The following is a 20,694-nucleotide window of genomic DNA, read 5'->3' as shown; positions in this document are numbered from 1 at the left end:
GGACACTGATTCAGATCTCCTAAAGCCATTCTGCCCCTCACAACTTTAAGGAAGTCTTTACATTCCCCTAAAAACCTTGAGCCGGGGATGATCTAAAGGGGCAGTGCTTCTTTTTTATTCATTCACTCATGTCTGTGTCTGTGTGAGTCCAGGTCTTAAACAACAATAACAACAACAACAACAACAACAACGGAAACAGTAGAGTGTTCAGAGTCCACAGAGACGCAAACCTTTTATTACCAAAATCCAAAATAGGCAGCAGGATGATTGATTGACTGACTGATTGGGGTGTTGTGAAAATGATCAGCACGCTCACTCACTCACTTACACTCTCTCGCTCGTGCACACGCTCAGCCCACCCGCCGCGTGTGCGCGCGAGTGCACGCCTGCTGCATTTCAAGGTGTAAAAATAAACGTTTGCTCATATTTCTGTATTTGCACCAATTAAGCCAAATAAATCTCGCGGCTGTGGCTAATTAAAACCCATTTCATCCTAATATCAGAGGATGAGAGGACGTGGCTCGCGGCCACTTGTCTTTCATCCCTGACAGGTGATTTTATTTTAATTTAGTGCCTTTAATTTCGCATAAATCTGCGCGTGAGGACGCACACGTGGATCCGTGTTTATTTTCATCAGCTTGTTACTCACTTAAAAAAACTTTCTCTATTCGCTTTTTTTTTGTTGCAGAGAAGATTAAAAAAACATAGTTTTGTTTTATTTTTTAATCGGACACTTTTTTAATATTAGTGTCCTTTATCTTAACATCAACATCATTATTTTATTGAGTATTATGTGAAGCTGCTTTTGTGGATTTGCGGCGCCGTGAAAAAAGGCCCGCAGGCCCCACGGTGATGTTTCCATCACTTTTCATTCACCTGTGGCTTCTGTTCATTTCTCACCAGTAAACTTTATTATTTAATGCAGTGTTTTTGTTGTTATTGTTGTTGTTGTTTTGTTTGAAAGAAAACAAATCATTTTTTCCTTTTGTATTTTAGCTTATGTGGATATGTTTGCAAAGACTTATCGAAACGTATTAAAATATGTGATTGTGCATTGAAATAATCTGTAAGAAATGGCTTTAGACGACGCGCGGGTTTGACAATTAAAAATAAATAAACACTTTTTGCATTACTGTGCTGGTTTTTTGTCAGCTGATAAACAATTGTATGCAAATTGTTTTATTTTAAATTTGTGATATAGAGAGAAAACACCGTCTGCAAATGGACATTTTGTAAAACCAAGTATTCAAAAGCCAGAAGTTGGTGTGGAGTGGGAGGAGGAAGAGGAAGAGGAGGGGGGGCGGTTATATGGGCCAAATTATGGTGACTTAAAAACACAGATTATTATTATTTTTTTATTTTTTTATTTTTTAAATCAGACTTTGCATCGCCAGGAGCTCGCGGTGACTGACTTTGATTTTGTAAATATGAAATGATGCATGCGCCTGTGTGTTTGTTTGTGAGTAAACAGATTAGACACTGGAAAAAAAAAGACTTGAAACATGTAACTTATTCTCAGAGCACAACATGCCTTTCTTTCTTTCTTTCTTTCTGTCTTTCTTTCTTTCTTGGTAAATGTAAATATAAAAGCATTTCTGAGTCATGCAAGCTTCTTTAATTAAATGTGGACAAACACATTTTTTTCTTTCCTTTTTTTTTGTAAAAGGAAAACAAAAATGTGATGTGCTGATATGCAGCCTCCTCCAGTCAAAACAATGAAAGGACATTGTAATATCCCAGCAACTATTTCATAATCCAACGCCTTATGTCTAAAAAAAAAAAAACACCCAACAAAACCAACAAGATTTTTTCTTTGTTTCCAAATGCAGAAAATAATCTGCCTCTCATTCTTAAAGTGCATCTTCGCACGTCCGTCACTCTGTGACGAGGAACAGATGACCATCGTTGTGGGGATCGACATGATAGACATGATCTCTGCCTCCCATCCAAGAGACGGACAGACGGATGACAGATGTCATGTAGGAATGAGCTATTTACAGATTTAACCATTTTTAACAACAGACACAAAAGTGGTGAAAGTGGGAGATGTTTCATATTCAATATGAAACATATTGGGGGGGGGGGTCATTTTGTCTTAAACACAGACACAGTACACTGATAAATACGTTTGTGTGTGAGATTCTGCATTTTGTCAATAAGTGGGCTGAGAGGATAGCCCGTGCCTGTTTTACATTTTAAAGAGAGGGCTGTTTAATTCATTACCGTGGTGAATGGTTATTTTTACATGTCTAATTTTACAGTAGACACAATGTGGACGGAGTTAATTGTGCCTAATTGTGTGTGTCCTGGAATGTGTGTGCCCATCATAGTTGCCTTTTTGTCTGTGCCTCCATGTGTCCATGTGCCAATGTGAGTGTGTGCCCATATGTGGGTGTATGAGTGTTCCACTGTTATTGTGTGTGCCTGTGTGTGTGTGCGTGTACTTGTGTGTGTTGTACGCAGCCTATTAGTGAAGTTTAACCCCTGTGTTCAGGGAGTCACATCCCCTCCACACACTAGGCGCCATTCTTACTGCAGCACGTTAACATTTTACTCTCTTCCCTCCCCACCCACCCACCCCCTTCACATTTGTCCTAAGAGGGCAATTAAGGAAACAAACGTTTTCCCCAAGATAAGCTGGCTGCCAGCTTTGCATGCTAATGCAATGCCAAGTGGTTACAAATAGTGAGTGCTCTAATTACAGGCATTGTTTTCAATCAGAAATTGCTCAATTTCCCAGGATGAGGTCTCCATGGCTGGAGAAAAAAAACATAACCTGACAGAGGGGAGATACAATCATCCCTATGTGAAGTGTGGCTGATTTTGTCTGTCTATGTGTGTATTCATTATGAACATGCATGTTGGTACAAATAAGCTCATCTGCTTGTGTGTGTGTGTGCGTGCGTGCGTGTGGACCCCTGACACAACCTTCTCCATTACTGCTGCCCTTGACAAGTCAAGAAATGGATTCTGTCAGCCTCGACAGCGTTTAGCGCCACAATTATCCCCTTTCACAGCCTCGCTGCATTAATGTAAACCACACCAGGCAGCATTTGTCACTTAGTGATGAGCACGATGTGGTGCACCAATCTCTGGGTGAGCAATTTGATGCAATTGTGTTGTTGTTGTGTGATCAACGGTGCAAATCAGGGCCTGCTCATTTATTAAAGCCCTTTCTGTTAGGGGAAAATTAGAAGGAACACTCTTGTTCATTTGGCAGCAGATAGTCATATTCGTAAAAACAACAATAACACACAATGTGGTTCACGTCAAACAAAAAAAAACGAGGTGTCGTTGAGTGAGTTCGGCCTCCAGGATGCATCACTCCGTCAGGGGGGGGGGGCAAGTATTCGGAGGGATGTGGTCACCGGAGTACGGGGTTAGCACAGACCAAAGTGACAAGTACTCACTCTCTGGGTGTGAGAATGAGTCACTCCGATATAAGATGCGCACATAGGACACAATCCGGTGGCCTTAGTTGACCTTTAGTTCTGCTGATAGCTAATGGAGGGCTGGCCCTTGATCAGTGCACTGAGAGACAGGGCTCCTCACCACTGCCCTTTCACTGGGTCAGGAAGGGAGGGATGCTGCCAGAAGTCATGCCGCGGAGCCATCGACCCCTCCACTTTCCCAGCCTGTGGGTGACAGCTGCAGTGCCAGTCAGCCTGGGAACACCACGCTGCCCTGCCATGTAGGAAGGACAGCCAGCTACTCTGCGGTATCTCTGGTGGTGGCAGGAGGGAAAGTCAATGATCATCTGCTGGTGAATGTCAGAGCCGCGTAAACAACCGACGGCGTGCACCAGTGTGCAATACCTGCATGGTCATGTGGAGAAGTACTGAAAAGTTTTTCAATTTTACTGCTCAAAACTTCTTTCATTATGGGTTTTCACGTTGTTGTCAAACACTACATTCTTCCATGACATTACATTTCTGCATGAACATCCATAAAGAGTTCACACCTCATTCTAGACATAAATACTCAAATAAATCAGTCATTCCATTCCAGCGTTTTTAGTATTCCAGTATTCCTTAGTTAGTACATTTCGCAGTGTTAAATACGCAGATTGAGTAGAATGTCCCCCATAGGAAAGAGTCAATTTAACAAAGGACCAAATACACTCACACTCAGTGGTCATTTGACTCTTTAAGAGTTGATTTAACGCTGCAAAATTGACTGTGTACGCCACCGACTGGCTGCTCGATGCATACACTCTCAAGTCTCAGCAGACTACAAACTATATGGTTGCTTCAAATGATGGAAGTGCACATCACGCCACGCCGACCCCGGTGGACCTCCGTCCACACAGAAAATACGACCTGGGCTAATACTAACGTTGAACGTACACACAGTAAGCTGTCATGCATCAAATACATGTCTCATCGGCTTTGTTTTCAAAAATTTAGATGCTTGAATTTAAATTGAAAAGAGTCTTAATCAGGCGTTTGCATCTTAAATCGTCTTGGCATCCTTTTGTGCACTTGAGATGTCGCCATGGGGAATAAACTTCACATGCGGCACCATGTACAGTACCCACGACGTGCCTGATGTTGTGTTTGGTGGTGTACTTTGTAACCCAGATGGTGCACCACTGTATTCCTTTTATCAGAGGAACCTTTTTGAAAAAAAAGAAAAAAAAAAGAAGGCAATTTGCCGTGCTTGCATACAAATGTAAAACAATATTTATTGTGTGTTTTAATTGCGCACACACTTCAATTCAAACATGTAAGGATAGTCACAACAGTAACAGATGAAATATTCATTCCATATGCGGAGAGAGGAGAAAACATCCAAGAGGTTTAGCACAGATTGTTCTTTTTATTATCATTAACAGTAATGTGATTCGGAAGCCCCCTGTGACCTCCTCACAGCAGCACCTCATCTCAGAAGTCATTCATTAGAACAAACAGAAGGCAGGAGAAAGACACTGAGGAAGCAACATGGGGAGAGAGAGCACTGTGTAAAATAAATTAGATTGTTCTTATTAGATGAACCACTTTGTGGAAAGCAAAGGAAAGCAAGCTGCAGAGATTTAACGCATATCAACAGTGCGGTATTTGGAGACGGAGATGTCGTGGGGAGCCCGCGATCCAGTTGCTGGGTCTTGTGTTACGTGTGTAATCACAGTTCTATTTGCTGTCCACTTTTGGACTGTAAGATCCATGTAGGACGTCTCCAAATATGGGTCTGAGCCGAGCATGTCGAGAAATGAGATTGAGCCGCGGTGTTTGTGTTCAAGAGCCTGACCTGATGTGAGCTGTGGTGAAACTAATCAAAAAAAAGCTTCTTATGTCTTGTTCCTCTGATATAAATGGATTGTACGGTGTTTCCCTCATTATTTGTTCCACTCTTTACTGAATAAGACTGTTTTTTCCCCCTTTCTCCTTTCTATGACGCTTGAGTGTCTGCAAAGGCCACCTCTCTTAATTAGGCCTCGCCTGGTTCCCTTCCTATAAGAGCTGACACACAGCATCTCTTCATATCTGACCCCCCCGCTGCGTCATAGCTTAGCGGGCCTGTAAAGGTCAGAAATGACACACCTCTTTACATGCTAGCGTGTGAATGTGTACATACTGAATTCGAGGATAAAATAGCAGGAAAGCACTACAGAGTGGTCAGAGGCCCTGTTGTGGTGGGGACACAGAGAAGTGGAGGGGTGAGGGGTGAAGGGAGCCATGTGGATCCTTGGAGTGGTGTGACAGACTCCCCAGCCTCCTGGTAGGATTTGTTGGAATGTGAGAGAGGAGGATTTTAGCACCAGGCGAGCCACGCCAGAGTGCTGCAGACTTCATGCCATCTGTCTCAGCCTCCATCCTCTCTCTGCCAAACTCCTCAGACCTTTATTTCCTCTCCCTCTATCTCCTTCTCATCCCTTTTCACAAGAGTAGCGGACATACTGCGATCTGCTAATGTATTGGATGGGGGGGGAAAAATGGCTGGGCTCAATAGACGGATTCAAAAAAAATCTCCTTTGATGAATATGTATTCTTGGAGCTAATTGTCCGACAGCTCTCGTGGAGATAGATTGTGTGTTCCGTAGCCCTGCCATTTGTTACTTGACCAACAGGGAGATGGAGAGGGAGGGGGAGAGAGAGAGAGAGAGAGAGAGATAGCATCGCAGATCTGATGATCAGATAATAATGAAATATGTTTCAAGCTGCAGCCAAAGAAGAACACTAAATTTAAGGGTTTATTATAAACAAACTATTACCGTACATAACTTTTGCACTATTGCTATATTCTGATATGAGTAACATCTGATTAAAATATACAATATGAGTGAAAGATATATATATATCTATATATATATCTATATATATATATAAGTGTTATTACTGAATGAATTAATGTATTTTATGAAGGACCTTTTGAATTCTGATGATGAATGAACTGTAAACAGGTCACTGATCTCTTACCAGTGCATGGAAATTAGGAAAAAAAAAGCAAATGGCAAAGCTTTCTTAGGCCACAATCAAATCAAAAGCGATTTTCTTCCCACATCAAATGGGTGAGTGATTGGTGTGTTTGGTTGGGACTGATCTCTCCTTCTCACCGCATGTGGCTGACAGGGAATGAGGCTGAAGCAGATCACAGGGAGGAGCTGTACACTCTCCATGTCCTTAACCTGTTGGTAGAAGGGCAACGGTGTGTGGAGGGAATGGAATGGAATGGAATGGAAAAGAAATGCAGCCTTCGTCCAAAATGGAGCACCAGGTGGCAGGTGGTGGGGCAGACGGGGCCTTTGAAGCTGACCCCCGGTCTCTGTGCTGGGATGGACTCAGCAATCGACCCAGCAGCCAGAAATGGCAGGGAGGGGAGCAAGGTGCCTCCAGAGGGACTGCAGACCATGGACCATGCACAGGAGGAAAGCAAAGTCAGCTGGGGGCTCAGTCACGTAAGTGTTCACACAACCAGAGTCAACTGGCTGAAAGTCACCATGATATGAATCATCTGAAAACTCTGGGAAATCAAAGAAATGGTGTGTGTGCAAACAATATACTCCTCTAATACTACTACTGCTAATATGTCACATCACAGACATGCAGGTCAATAAGGAAATGTAACTTCCTTATTAAGAACACAATTGGAAAAACACTAAATTATAATTTAGATCTTAAATGTTGTGATAAACTGTGAGATGTAGACTGAAAACAAACAACTAAAACTCTGCGGCTACATATGGAAGAGGAACGCCAACAGACACACACAAAGGGAGGATATTTAAATCATCGATGTTGGTGAAAATGAATGCAAAGTGATACGGAATTGCACAAACGGCAAGGAAGAATGTCAGCTCAGGAGATTTGAGCAGATCCTGTGCAGCCACAGTGTGCTTTTACCTTTAATTCAAACTATGAATGAGGCATGGGGGGATATTTAAAAACAGTGCTACAAATCTTTTCAGCATTTGTATTTCGGCGATGCTCCGCAGGCGGTGCACACTCGTCCCCCTGTATGTCTAAGCAACACACAGGCAAACACATGCATGTGCACACGCACAGGCACAAACAGAAACTGCCCCCACCCCTTTTTTTCGGCTACCCTCCCTGAGCACTGTAATGAAAACTGGGTACTCTGAGAGGATGGTTGGAGGAAATGAAGACGCGTCTGATTTCCACGTCGGCCAATGGCGATGCAGTGCTCTGTACTCTCTGCCCTCTCATAGGTCTTTTTCACTCTCTTCATCTCAAGGCCCATATCATTCCCACTAATCCTGCTCCCAAACACAAACAGGCCAATCCCAAGACAAGGCTGAGGGACTGGGGAGGGATGAAGGAGCTAGGGCATGGGGAGAAATGAGGGATGTAGTTCAGGAGGAGAGAAAGGAGCACCAGAAAGTGATGTTGGTATAAGAAGGAGCCAGTGTATTACTATTAATAAAGCATTAAAAAAAAGTGAGCACATCAAAGCACACAGGGGCTATGCTATCATACATGAAAGTATCACACTATGGCTTAATGTTTCCTAAGGCATGTTATGGTGACGCTGCTTTGATTTGAAATGCATTGTGTGGAAAATGGATTAACGGGAGCGGGGAGGAAGAAGCATGGCGTGGGTGCAGACCATAATTTAAAACCTGACCTCATAAGGCTCTGCAGAGTCTCCACGAGTGTGGAAATGTAGGACTCTGACAGAGACGTCACTCACAGGCAAATAAACAACACATGAACGCACACACACACACACACGTATAGTATACACAAGGACGGGCAATCGCTCTCTCAACAAAATCCAATGTCTATCTTCTCACATTTTCATCATTAAAATAACTGGCACACATTTTTTTTTTCTTTTTTTTTTATTCTTTCCTTTCAGAACAAAGGGTGTCTCACCTGATTATATTGTGGCCCTCTGCGATTGAAGCCTGCAGGAAGTGAGACTTTGTCATCATGCCCCCATGGCCAGGTAATTATCCTAATCTACCTTCCTCCTGCGCTCCAGCTCCTGCACCACACTGGCTCAGACCACCTCCGTGGCTTCATTATCAGTGCCGGGACTCGCTAATGGCTTGACGGCCTCACTGTGCAGAGAAACCTGGGGTAAAAGGCAAAGAAGAAGCAGCAAGAGGAGGGAGAAGAGGGAAGAGGGAAGTGGAGAGACAGAATTAGACACTGAAGAGCAAGAGGCTGCCCTGAAGGTTAACGTCGAAATCATGAAGGACAATACCCTCAAGTTGGACAGATTTGCTCCTTAAATGTCACCGTTTACTGAGGGTTACAGGGTGTCAAAGAGGAATTAAAGAGATCAGCCAAGGCGTTCTCTGCAGGGCGGGATGACCACGACGTTAAGAGTTTCAGGTGTTCACGTGCCCGTGCAGTCCCGCACACGTCTCGTGTTCGCAGCAGCTATAACCTCACAACATACAGACGGACTGGGGGTGGCAACTCAGTTTCACTCCTGAAGAATGACACCCTGACAGTTGGAAGAAGGAAAAAAAAAAAAAATGTTGGGGTCCCTGAACAGATTTCTCAGCTACCAAAATAAAACGTGTCGAACGAGACAAAGACAGACATTTTGCATTCTACGTTTGAACCCCAATGAGAGCACTGACAAATGCCACCCCACCCCCACTCCGTCTGTGCCATGATTGTTTTTGCTCACCAGAAATGTCATATAGTTAAGAGGTGATATTTCTATATGGCACAAACAGACACTGGTGTCTTCCAAGTGTACATAGCATATAGGCTGACACAGATTGAGATGGAGCAACATGTCTCCGCATCACTCTAAATAGCCAAAAGCAGCTTTATGCATTCTTTATATGCCCGCAGACGCCAAATGCAAAGCGCTCGGAAAAAGCCGAGGAACTGAAACACAATAGCCTACAGGTGATAGAACAAACTCGGAGATTAAAAAATAAATGCCTACTGCAGATCTCAGCGATGTGTAAAAAAAACAAAAACAAAATAGATATAGTATTCCTGTGATTGTGTGGGTGGAGCAGCAGCCTACATTCCACCAAACTCTGCGAATACAGACAAACTGCACGGATAAACAGCCACGCTAAATCCCCCCAAGATATGGTGTTAACATATTCGGTTTGGTAACAAACATCCAACACATCATATGTTAAAAGCATATTTTGCGAAATGCTGGTTTATGTCAGTTTGAGTAAATGTACAGATGCATCTTTTTTTTCTCTGCCTCTGACAGATGGAGGGGAAACTCTTTGCAGATTTATGTCGTGTCATATTCCCATCTCGAATGCAACGCGGTTGACGGTGTTTGAAGGCTTTACATTTAATGACAAACTATTTTAGAGGTTAAACGCGGGGGAGGGCGTAATCTTGCACTTCAAAGATCTGCACTCACTTTATGTGGAATTGTGCAAAGTTTAAGGAGGTTGGTGCCAGTCAACGGAGCAGAATTCTTAATTGAAACCTGTTTCACACAAACATATTCAACTGTGCTCTTTTGCAGTCGGGAGTCATGAGCAAGACGACGACATTCACAAGCCATCCGTAGGAAATTATTCGATTTTTAAAAGAAAATCTACCAAGACACTGATCTTGATTGGAGCCAAAGACAGAAGTTATAGCCATGTCCTCTGAATGTCTTTAGATACATTTGGAAAGTTTGCGATATTCCTGCCTTTATCCGTAAAACAACACCATTTGGTCCAAGACTGGAGATGATCCAGTGTAAAAGGAAAACAATTCAAATAATCTTTGTGTAATCACACGTCGCAAATGAATTCAATGACATTCATCTTCAATGTATTAGGGTGAAGGCAGGGGTGCCTGGACTTAGACAACAACATTTAGACAATCAAAATTAACCCTTTCTTCAAAATCCTTGAAATTAAAACTTTTTATAGTTTCATATTCCAGATATTCCTCATAAAACATGTTTGTGACATGAGGCCATTTGCATTTTTTTTTTCATTAATTGCAGTTTTTGTATCAAAAAAATCAAAAATGACCCCAAGCATTTCCTACTGAATCTCCTAGGAACCTTTGATTCTTATCAACTATGACGGTCAGTGTAAAGGCTTACCCTAAGTATAAATCACTCAATCACAAATATAATGAAAAGCATCATCGTTAACCAAAATTAAAGACATTTCTTAAGTTTATTGCAAAAATGCACTGATTCTAATCACGGGAGAGTGTATGGGGTTAAGGAAGAATACATCACTGTGTCCATATGTCATTGTACCGTCCTCACATTCTTGATCTGGTGTTGTTTTGCAGCGCTGCCGATGTCAAAGGTGTTTGCGTTTCTTTTTACTGTCTGTATGTGTGTGAAATTGGAGGCTCTTGTGGGATGAATAAAGTTGTCCATTTGTTTGTTGTTTGTCACATACAGCAGTGTCACAATGAGCTCATTCATTCATGTAGTTCTGGGCTCTCGCAACATAACCCTATAGGACTTTGTTTTTTTTACAGTGCACTCAGAAATCTAAGTGATATAACAGCCTGCATTTAAAGGATTGAGCTGTAAACTTCTGCTCAGTGCTGAAATGATTCCAGTATGAAGTACATCTGACGACACCTATATTTAGTAAGCATGTAAAGGGATGAATTAAGGTGACAGAGAAATGTGCTCAGAGCACAGGGGGATATTAATACATCCTCCAACCTGGCATTGTTGTGAGCGTCAGGAGGCGCACGCCGTTATCAGAAGGACAGAACTCTTTGTGGGGTTGGGTGCAGACAAGCATGAAGACATGCTTTATTTTTTTGTCGGGGGGGTAATGTGATGCTATAACCGTCTTTTTGCGCAGCATTCTGAATCAGAGGCGTGCTATAAATAAATATGGCAAAATGGGTTCTTTTCTCTTTCTTTTTTTTTTTATCCCAGAAGAACCCTTTCAGTCAGAGCAAAGTTCTTCAAGGTGAGAGGTAAAAGCAAACCTTTCTTTCCGGCCTTTCCAGGTCACAAGACTGCTTGGAAGATAAAGGTCTACTTATCTGAGCACTTCAGAGTCTCTGTAGAAGATCACAACCTTTTGTTTATCATCCTGTGTCATGCTGATAACAGCGCTCCGTTCTGCTGTAGGTCTTGTGCTGAGCAATGTGACTCTACACTGTTAAATATTGTGAGGTAATGAATGTAAGACGGTGTAAAGTGTATGCAGAGGAGGATACAGGCAGCTGAAGGCAGAAGTGGGGCAGCTTTATTCACAGTTCCTTACATGTAACAAACCCAAAACCTTAGTCGCTCCCATAAAAGGATCCTGAAGGAATGTAAAAGCTCGCTTTTCTGCAGCTTTGCTGTGACGAACCAAAATAGGATCCAGCTCGGACGAGTTTTCCTCACAAACAGGGTTGTTTTTTTTGGGTTTTTTTTTCCTCTCTGCTCTCTTAAAAGAGCTCAAAATACACAATCACAGAATACAGCAAACAAAACTCCACCGTGTTAAGAGTTTGGTGGTACTGGTGATTAATTGCAGTGCGTCTGTTTACGGTATTCTGTGCAAAAAAGTTTCAATGTAGAGAAACAAAGTGGATTTGAGGGAGGTGTGGAATAGTATGTTCATTATTAAATGACAGTAGAATAGAACTCTATTCTATTATCACTCTATCTGATTCTGCATCAAAACCAGGACAAACTGGTTCAGAGACTGTTTCCCTCTGCATCATGTGCACTATTTGCTTCATATTTTTTGCACTGTACATCTAAGTGTCTTTTTTGGGGTTTTGTTTTCTATGATTTGCGCTAACGTTTGCCACAATTTATCATTCACCTTAGCAGAGTCTTCTGTAATTTCACTGTACCTGTACAAAGACAATAAAGGCTTTCTATTCTATTCATAGTCATATGGTTTGAATAAACTATTTACTTTGGTAACAAAGTTTTGCATGCACTTAATTTTTAATGAAAAAGAAATATTCCCCCACGTAAAGTACTCTTTGCGTCGTTGTCAGAGTCCCAACGCCTGAAAGAAACTCTTCTAAACGTCTCGTGTGCTTGTTCCACCACGCTCCAGAGGAAACCACTGATTCATAGTTATTATACATGAGACGTTGAATATAAAACATAACGATCTGATAAACTGATGCCCGGTTTATACCCAGCAGTATGTACAGTTAAGAGGCCGACTTCAGCTCCACTTCAGTGAACTGCAACATTAAAATGCATTTGACAATTTTATGCATCGACGTTAACGGCCCATTAACATGAAATATAATCATGAACATTTAGTGGAACTATTTTGTTTGGGTTTTTTTGTGCATAATGAGTAAATTTTATTGTTATGTAATAAAAGCTTTTAATGCAGAACCTGAATTGTGGCGTTCCTGTCCTGACGGATGTAAGGTTTTTTTTTTTCCACCACTGTGAGGCTCACGTCGTACAGAAACACTTGCTTTAAGCTGCTCACACTGAGTTGTTAAAGACAAGAACGAGGTCTGCTGCTATACGTCTGAGCATGTTTCACGTGAAGAGTGAGTGCAAAGATGCAAATTAATGGATAAAATTGATGAATTCAATCTGGAAAAAGAGTTCAGACCAGTCTGAAGGAGCACCTTTTTTCTGCGCTGTGCAATGTATTTTTTGACAATATTTCTCAGCAGGCAGAGCAGAACCAGGTGAGATCACACATGTCACAGAACCAGCTGAGGCTTCGTTTTGTTCCAATACAGTTGTTTCAATCATGCTGATTCAACACAGATGCGATTTGATGCCTGACAGTGTGAACGCAAGTTTAACCCTAAGTGCAAGTATAGCCATAATTGTGCAGAAGTCACCACATAGACTTCATAAAAATGAACCGAGGGAACTTTGAAACTGTGACGTATTTCCAAAGTTCACAAATTCAATCCGATGTTTACACATTTTGAGTACTGAGTGAGTTTATACAGTTGGTGAAAAGACGCACATTCTTTTACCCTCTGTATATTTCATAAACATAATAATAATGGGGGGGGTGGGGGGGTGGAGCAGCCAAAATGCTCTGTGTTCTAAAGGTTAAAAAAAACAGTATAAAGCAAACTCTGATCCTCATCTTCGGCTTGTGCAAGGTGTGCTTTACAGAGGAGTCTGTTAGCCAAACAATGGGAGAGCCTTAAAACATGTCAATAGAGCAGTATTAGTCAACAGCCTGAGTCAATACACCCCACTGGGCTGCATGTCTCCCTACAAACACAAGCAATTGCTTTAGAAGGCCTTGGCACTAGATAGAAACATCAATTACAAAATTACACCAAAACAGTGTGTAACACTCCAATTTGTTTAATCTCGGCTGTCTGAGGCGTTCTGGATGAAAGCAGATGAAAGCAGCGGAGTGAAATAAAAATTCTATAGCCCTTAGAAACACTGTCCCGCGTATCCTCGGCCATGTTTATGCAGACTTAAACTCTAGAAGAGAGGAGTTATAAATGTTTGTTTTTTTTGTGCCGTTGAATAGAAGCACTCTGTGGCAGCGCGATGACTTTAGAATGTTTTCATTTGCGCTCCGACGTGTGCCCAGTTTTTTTGTGGGCACTGTGACTTTTATGGTATAAATAGTGCTTTCAATTTGTTTTCAAAGCTCGTCCAGTTGAAATGCCTCCAAAAGCCAGGGGTGTGGACGCTTTATGTGTTTATTAAGACCTTTATTTCTATGTCCTGGGACTCCGGTGGATAGATTCTCTAGGAAAAGATGACTCTGAAACAATAGAAATGCCGAATTACAGACAATTTTGCTTTACACACACATTCACAGAAGAGCCACAAATGACATGCTTCCGTGCCCCAAAACAAACACATCCAATTTCAGCCAAACTTAGACTGACTGGACTTCCTTTGCTGTGGCTGATTATCCACGAGGGGTGTTGGTTGCTGGGCACAGATGAAGATTTGGCTGTTTCGGGGGAACATTTTTGGAGGGGGACGGGGGGCCGGAGTAAATGAAAGACAAATGCGAGTAGTGCCCACTCAGCTATTTTCCCAGTCAAGATCAAAGGCGCGCCGGACTGGCCGCTCCACAGGAAACTTGAGATGGGTCCTGCCTTTGTTTGCCGTTGCTAGGAGACCTGCAAAAGCCTGAAAGTGTTTGCAGTGGGGTACAACATCAAAACCATTTCCAATATAAATTTTTAAGACAGCCATGTATTTGTGTCCCGGGCTTTCAATTTAAGCTCCTGAACACACATAAAACACGACAAATAACGACCCACTCCTCTGCCAGTCATGGAATAATTTACTTGATGTTTGTTTTAAAAAAGTAAAGTAGACACGGACAATTGAACATGTGCAGGCTTGGAAAGGGCAAAGTGTTAGACGTGTGTGTGCACCGAGCGTAAGAATGCTTCAAGGGCCTGGAGAGTATGTCAGCGTCACCATGCTGATGCACTAAATTCACCAAAAAAACGATAAATGGGAAAAAAAACAAACAAACAAAAAAAAAACTAACACACTCTCCTGCCAAGTGCACGAGCACACAGCGTGTAGACATTCACACACAGTGTACAAACACACAACTTACTGTAAATTTAGTTTGGGTATATTCATAGACTTAGGTTTGGCTTCCCAATGAAGCTAATTACATTGCTGTTATCTATTAATGGGCCCCATGATAGTAAGGGTGGCTAGACATGTGTCACAGTGAGCTCATTACATATCATTAGTTCAACACTCCAATAATGTCTACACCTGCTGAGCAGAAGATAATGACTTGGCCCCTGATATTTGCAGGACTGTTGTTTACGAGGCAAAAGCACCACCAGGAGGATCGGTCCATAGGCAGGAGAGCTGCACACAAACCGATAAAGCTATACAATAACTCAAGGTACAAGCGCTTTGTGTGTGTTACGCTGCACAGTGAAGGCGAGCGGCTTTTGTCTGGGGTTTTTTTCTTCTTTAAAAAAAGAGTGTCATCATTTTGTGAATCCAGACGCCGACCGTGAAAAAACACAAAAACACACGAGTACGACTGCAATTCTCGGTGTTTAGCGTTTCAAGCGGTGGCTTAAAGCTTGTTCTCTCCCTGTTCACCCGATCAGAGGAGTGGCCCTGACTCCAGCGATGTTACATAACCACCTATGAATAACCTGACCTCAATTGATTTCTCCTCAATTCAAAAGGGAAGAAAAAAAAAATAAAGTGTTGAAATCTTGTGCCCAGTTCAGTTAAACACACACACACACACACACTAGCGCGCCTGTAGGTTGGTTCCATCAACAAATTCATATAGGAAATCTGTGTTGTGTCTTGTAGGAAAACGCAACCAAAAAGTGACCTTCGTGTCTGGAACGATAAAGATTAGATTTGTGCTGTGTCTGCCTCGTGTTTTCACTACGTGAGCCAACTGGCACAGCGCTGGCATCCTCTCCCCGGCTCCCAGTCTGCCGTGATGACAATGGCAACCAGCAACAGCATGGCGTGTAAAAAAAATGACAAATATATGAGCGGAATACGAGGGATGCTTGGAAGAGGCCGTCGCTCATAATACCAACACAAATGATCAACTGCTTCTTTTAAGACAAATGTCTTCCTAGCCGTTTTGGAAACGAGGACATCGGCCTCCTTCGGCATCTTTAAAAAAGCTTCGTCTTGCTCGAAAGACCCAATGAGGTTCTTTGAGGACACGACAAGTTTGTATCCCCCGATGGGAAGAATTTCTTCCAACCATCGAGAGACTATAAATTGCCTGAATTTAAGTGTGCCACAGGCTTATGTGCCGTGTCCTGGCTTAACCTGCTCCAGTCAGCTATAGCGAGCGCACGAGTGAGCCTTCAGCACAGAACGTGCAGGCAAACAGTGACGGGACAAAACAGATTCAACCACCAAAACGTTTGTTCCAAGAGAAGCACAGGAACCGCCTTCACTGAGACACACACACACACACACACACACACAGAGAGAGTTGTCTTCTCCTGTCACCGCAACCCAGAGATCCACCATTGCGTGACATCACCGTGAGCACACTGCTGCCAAATCCTGCACCGGGAGCTTAAATGCTCTTGAATTGCTGTGCGCGAGCAGCTCCGACATTCACTGAACATGCGTGGAACAGATTTAGGACTGCTGCAGTACAAGTGTCTACTTTTCAGACTGAGAATGACTTTGTTCTTTCGGTTGCCACCTGCCTCTCACTCGTCCAAACACTTCAATGCAGTTACCAGCACAGGCTCAAAGTGTTTGCCAAATCTCTGGCTATATTAGAAATGTGGATTTGAAATACAACCAAGACATTTCATTTTCCAAGTCCGCACTATTTTAAATACACAATCAAATGTTTGAAACCTAAATTGGGTGATTTTGTGCAAAGTGCACTATCACAATTACTGAGATTTGTGTTGCTTACCCATCAAAACTGCACATATACTCATGATCGTTAACATGGAGCACAGCCTATGCTGCTTCTTATTTGCCGATCTATATTTTTTCTTTCTCTCATCGTGCCCCAAAAAAAAAAACAACAACAACAAACGGTTAGAAAATGCTGACTCAGCATCCCCAAATCAATAAGCAGTGGCTAAAACCTGGCATAGTTGGTGCAGTGTCCCTATAACACCTAAATAAACCAAAACAAGATAAATAAAATAAAAAGAGTGGAGCGGCCAAACAGAGCAAAAAAAAAAACAAAAAAAACAACTTTGTGGCGGAGGAACTGTGGCGAAACTATAAATGCACACATCGTTTACAATGAAAATCCATTTCTGGGATCCCCTGACAAACCTAAACAATTGTGAATGATCGGCTAGCACAGTAGCTAAGATACTGCCTGAAACAGTTCACCTCTGTTTTGGGGGATGACTGCTGCCTGAACTCTGTTCCCCCACTGAGACAATAAAACGGCTGGGTGACTATAGGACTAGCAGAAAGGCCGACAGTTTATAACTCAGTAGAGGGCCAAACTATACAGCCTGAGTGAAGATAAAGATTTAGTAACGCTAAGAGATTGGAATTCTCTCAGTCTGGGGTCAGACAGCCAAAATTACCTTTTCTTGTTCCCTGAGGGTAGACGAGGAGACCCCAGACTCTGGACTCTGGAACATACGGTCACGTCCCCTCAGCTTCAGACAAAGGAGTTGTCGTGGTGAATCAAAGACCTCATCATTCCGGCCAATAATTGCTTAGTTGCTTTGTAAATGACACTTTGCTATTTATAGTAAGAAGAACCCAACTCTCAGTCTCCCGCATTCATCTCAAACAGCCTATTACCACCTAATAGAAGCACATATGTCAGAGAAAGGTTTCCGCCTTATTTGTCATTAAATGACTGGTACAGAGAGTCATTTGATTAGCTGTACATACCATTAATCGAGTGCAAATGTAATCGTCATTGTGAAGTTTAATCACTTCATATATAAATACAGGGAAAGATCGAAATAAAACAAAAATAATCCAGCTCTCCACACCATTAAGCTGCATTTGGAAACTTTCTCATCATAGGCGTTCAATAACAGCTCCAATAGCCACGCTCAAGATATTCTAAAATGAATTGAGAGTTGATTTGTTTACATTTCTACGTAAAGGAAATGTGTTAAAACTAGAAAATGTCATGCATTTGAGTGTGAAAATCAAATGTACACACATTTTTACCTGTTGACTTGTGCTGGACGCAGCACAAAACAGTGGAGCATTATTATCGCGAGTGACTGGTACATTATGATTTAGGGGTCGTCTTGATCTTTTCACTCCTTAAGAAAGAAGTGTTATCGGGGAGGATTTGCCGTGAGATTCCCCTTTCACTCTAACTGCATTAAAAAGCGTAAAAGACTGGGAGACAGAGGAGTGAGGCTGACGTCACGGTTGAAGAGTCACCCGCCGTGTGTTCGGCGTCTCCAAGTAAAGACTTATCTGCAAGGGAGTTTGGACGGACAATGTGGGTGGACAGGGCGTGAAACTACTATCATCATCAGTTCTGAATGAAAAAAAGAAAACATATCTTCCACAAAAAGGAAGGCTCATTCCAATTCAGCTGCGTTGTTAGGACAACGAGAACCATCCCTCAGATGATTAGTTCCACTTCAAAAGAATTTACTTTCCGCAGTGGAAACGTCCCCCTTTTGTGTCCTTACACAGGGTTTTCTCAGCCCTAAAGAAGAATCGTATGTTTAGTCAGCCTGTTTATTATTCCTTCTGTTCACACTACAATTGTATTAAATAAATAGAGTACTACGAACAAAGGCCTATTAGCCCATAAACATGTCGCGGTACACACAGAGAAGGCTAAATCACGGTCTCTCTGCAAGAATTAAGGTCCTCTAGATGCGAGTAAAGGCATAAACTGCATTGCCGGGGACGCGGCGCTCGACTGAAGAGAGTCTCGTGGCAGACATCGTGAAACACGCATGTTATGCAGCACATATTTCGTCAAACTGGGGGGGTTTTGTGTCTCAATTCTGGGAGACGCCGCCCCTCGCAAAACCACGCTCGTCACCGGTGATGCTGGGGACAGATTTTTTAAGGTGTGAGGGAATTCCAGAATGAACGGATTTTTGCCTGCTCAACTCTGGTGAAACGGTAACGGCGAAAAAGTAGTGGCTTTTCTTTCAGCCTGATATAGTGCATATGCTAACGTCACACATTTGACTGGCACTTGCTCCAAAATGGACGGAAATGACAGCGTCTGCAAACAAATACACGTGCAAATGATTAATACTCTTTGGCTGAAACAGCAGTTTGCCTGATTGTTACCTCTGAGACTGTAAAAGACACAATTTGAATGGGAACGTGGCTCAGTGGAAGTTTCCGCTGTTTGCTTCAGATAAACCGACATCCCGCCTGAGTCAGAATCCCAAAAGGGGAGGAGAACAACACAGTGGGAACACCTTAAATGCAGATGGAGTGGAATTACTTCATTATTTTATGAATGAATCAATATTTTTTTCCACGTTGAGTCTTGTAAGTCGCATGTGTGCCATCCTGGCTCGTTTGAATGTGCGTGAGTTTTGAAACGTGATTCAAGTATGAAAAAAAAGACGTTCGTTCCACTTTTACCGTTGCAAAAAAATAATCAGTCTTTCAGTTCACACTCGCGGTGAGCCTACTCTTCACTCTCTTACTTGCTCGTCCTCAAAAAAAGATTCTGCCACTGTAAATTCCTGGTTGATTTGAAAAATGTGTCAAACCACTTCAAGCGTTGGAGTGCTCCTGGTCATTACTGCGCAATGTTTGATGAGCACACACAGTCCAGTATGAACATGGACTGGAATGGTGCCCGGTGAGGCTCGGGGAGCATCCTCCCCTTCATTGATTAGTGATGAGGCTCCTTGTAGTCTATATAGTATATTAATGCACTCAACGGAAATAAGCCTTTTGGCACGGGACGCACTCGCAGCAGGCACCTTTAATGTTGACAACTGTCAAAGTGGCTGATTTCTGATGGATGAGTGAGGTCGGTGCAGCAGCAGAGTGACACTAACGGTCATTGTGCCCCGCTTTCCACAAACTGTATCCTTCAACGCTGTAGCACAACCCCACCCTTCACACTGCAACAGCTCCGTCGTCATCCTCTGTACGACATCAGTGCCTCGTGGTGACGATAGAAACAGAGAGATATGACATAAGTCAATAAGTAGGATGGGTAGTGGGAGACCATGAGCTCGGATGAAAAGGGAGAGTGAAAAAATGGTTTGACTTCATCTTACGTCAACTAACACAATCAGCCACAATAAAACAGGTAACTGCTTTTAATGTTCAGGCTGTTGAGCTGTAATGTGCTGCACTGAGAGGAGTTTCCACAGTTTGTTCCACCAGGGTGAATTAAATGTTCAAGTTAAAATGCATTACACCTTTTTAGAACAGCAGCACAAACTGACCCTAACACGGTGCACTGGCAACTCTTTAAATCCTCCATCTGACCCTTGTATACAAAGTATGTTTAATAAATGGTGTTTTTCCACATCAGATAAACAGTATTCATCAATGTGTGTCACGTTAATATGTCTCCTGTTGCAGAGGGCTGATCATTGATGACAATACAGGAAAACACATTGTGAAAAATGTCTTCACAGACGTTAAAATATAAATAAGTCATATTACATTGTGTTTATTTAATTAATTACAGTTTATACACTGTATAAATACAAAATAGGATGCCTTAAAAGCAATTGTGTTAGTGGCCTGCATTCATTTGAGTCAGCATGAAACTATAAGCAGCAGAATATAAAGGAAATAATGTGCTGAATTGAATGAAGTAGATTGTAACGGTGTGCACATTAGTGACCACCGAGACGGCTGTTTTTCCAAAATGCCTAAATGAATTACAAAAGACAATGCTGAAAAAAAGGAAAAGAAAGAAATTCAAGAAAGAAACAA

General features: G+C 42.3%; 1 protein-coding gene across 1 annotated transcript in view; it reads right to left on the bottom strand.

Moving 5' to 3' along the window:
• Positions 1-6,337: 6,337 nt before the first annotated feature.
• Positions 6,338-20,694, bottom strand: part of zic6 (zic family member 6) — an 89,867-nt gene continuing 75,510 nt past the window's right edge. Inside the window, exons 4-5 of the transcript XR_006361433.1 lie at positions 8,334-8,535; positions 6,338-6,838 (exon numbers count right to left, since the gene is read on the bottom strand). The gene's annotated coding sequence lies outside the window, so the exon portion shown is untranslated. The remainder of the gene's footprint in view (positions 6,839-8,333; positions 8,536-20,694) is intronic.

This window comes from Solea senegalensis, linkage group LG12 (assembly GCF_019176455.1).
Source record: "Solea senegalensis isolate Sse05_10M linkage group LG12, IFAPA_SoseM_1, whole genome shotgun sequence".
In the NCBI taxonomy this organism is placed as follows: domain Eukaryota; kingdom Metazoa; phylum Chordata; class Actinopteri; order Pleuronectiformes; family Soleidae; genus Solea; species Solea senegalensis.
This window is presented reverse-complemented; position numbering and strand designations above follow the sequence as displayed.